The sequence below is a fragment of the Neophocaena asiaeorientalis genome, unplaced genomic scaffold (genome assembly GCF_003031525.2).
Source record: "Neophocaena asiaeorientalis asiaeorientalis breed wild unplaced genomic scaffold, Neophocaena_asiaeorientalis_V1.1 scaffold30, whole genome shotgun sequence".
Classification (NCBI taxonomy): domain Eukaryota; kingdom Metazoa; phylum Chordata; class Mammalia; order Artiodactyla; family Phocoenidae; genus Neophocaena; species Neophocaena asiaeorientalis.
Genome location: NW_020174923.1, coordinates 17,729,066 through 17,731,060, shown reverse-complemented (window position 1 = coordinate 17,731,060; position 1,995 = coordinate 17,729,066). Strand labels below are relative to the sequence as shown.

The following is a 1,995-nucleotide window of genomic DNA, read 5'->3' as shown; positions in this document are numbered from 1 at the left end:
AATGAGAGGACACCCAGTAATCTCAGTCAGGATCACCTGCTTTGTCCTAACAGCTGATAATTTCCTGTTTTATTTATTGTTTATTGTTATCTCTCTCCACTAGACTATAAACTCCATGAAGACAAGTTCTTTTTATTTTTATATTAAAAAAATTTTTTTTATTGAGGTATAGTTGACAATAAGATATAAGTTTCAGGTGTACAACATATTGATTCATAATTTTTAAAGATTATACTCCATTTATAGTTATCATAAAATATTGGCTATATCCTCTGTGCTGTACAATATATCCTTGTGGCCTATTTATTTTATACATAGTAGTTCGTTGAAGACCTGTTCTTTACTAGGCTTGTCCATCACTGTGCCTGGCACAGGGTAGGCTCTGAATTTTTACTGAATGAATGATTGAATGATTCTCCACAATAACTGTATGAGAGATGTATTCTCATTCCCATTTTACCGATGGTGAAAATGGGTCTCAGAGAGATTAAGTAACCCGCCTAAGGTCACACAGTAGGCAGTAGGGCCAGAATTTGAAACTTGCTCTCGGCGGCTCCAGTGTTCTTTCAACTTTCACCTCACACGCTGGCTTCTCTGATCTCTCAGCTCCACCCTGGATAAGTTAGAAGTCAGGACACAATCACCTGGATTCTGTAAATGCCATTTCCCTGTGAAATTCTCAAGTTCTCACTTATATCGTGCTCTAATGGGATTAACATCAGAAATGGTTGGGACAAGTTTGTGTAACCTTTCTGTTACTCACTAGGTGAGAATGTTACTGGAATCCATGAGATAAATTCCTCCTGGAAGTAAGCACATTTCATCCTTCCCTCCCAGGGCTATTAGGAGGATTAAATGAGCTAATACATGGGAAAGCTCTTTTTTTAAAAAAATATTTATTTATTTGGTTGTGTTGGGTCTTATTTGCAGCAGGTGGGCTCCTTAGTTGTGGTTTGCAAGCTCTTAGTTGCAGCATGCAACTGGTTCCCGTATCGGGAATCGAACGCGGGCCCCCTACATTGGGAGCGTGGAGTCTTAACCACTGCGCGCCACCAGGGAAGTCCTGGCAAAACTCTTTACAAAAAACTCGGTGATGAATAAATGGTGGGCCCCTATCACATGCAGTAACAGGGAACACTTAGTTAGCCAAGGCTAAGCTGCAGCTTCTCAGGCCCCAGGAATTCTCCAGTAAGAGAATGAAGTGGTCAGAGAAGGCTTCAAGGAGGAGGGGGGAGGCATCTTTTTTGGGGGCTGTGCTGCGCGGCTTGTGGGATCTCAGTTCCCCCACCAGGGATTGAACCTGGGCCCTCATCATTCAAAGTGTGGAGTCTTAACCACTGGACCACCAGGGAATTCCCAAGGAGGAGGCACCTTGAAAGCCGGAGGCGGGGCGGTGGGGTGGGGGCGTTGGGGAATCCTCTGGTGTAGAACATTTGACAGTATTATCTCTGTCCCCTGCTGTGTTGATCCCTGAGGTCCCTGCCATTTTCCAACCTGGTCTGCACTAGCCTGCATCTTCCCACCCTTTCCCGGTACTATCTCATCCATCACTAATCCCACCATCTAGCCTCTGTCCTCAGGGGGTGAAAACACAGCCCACAGGTGGAGACAGTAGCTCTAGGATGGCTCACAAGTCCCCAGAGACCACAGGGCTTCAAAATGAGGAATAGTCTTGGAACAAGCCTCAGCCCACAGTGGGATGCTGAAATCTAGGCCCCCTCCACCTCATCTCTTCCCCATTAAGTAGCAACCCCTGACCCTCCGCTTCCTCATCTAGACAAAAAGACTTGATCACATGGCACAAAGACCACCCTCCGTAAGGTAAGCTGTCTTTACTCACAGCCTGTTCTCGGTTGATCCTCACAATACTTGAAGAAAGTGGGGCACAGAGAGGCGATGTAGCTTCCCAGGGGTCACCCAGCTCATAGTCAGCCAGCTGGAGCAGGGTGTGCTCACAGACAGCCAGGGTCTAAAGCTTGGGATGGGGTCAGGGAG

At 46.1% G+C, this 1,995-nt stretch overlaps 1 non-coding gene across 1 annotated transcript; it reads right to left on the bottom strand.

The window, feature by feature from the left end:
• Positions 1 to 1,279: 1,279 nt before the first annotated feature.
• Positions 1,280 to 1,352, bottom strand: TRNAQ-UUG (transfer RNA glutamine (anticodon UUG)). The gene has a single exon. It is a non-coding gene; the product is annotated as a tRNA-Gln (tRNA).
• Between the last annotated feature and the right edge of the window lie 643 nt (positions 1,353 to 1,995).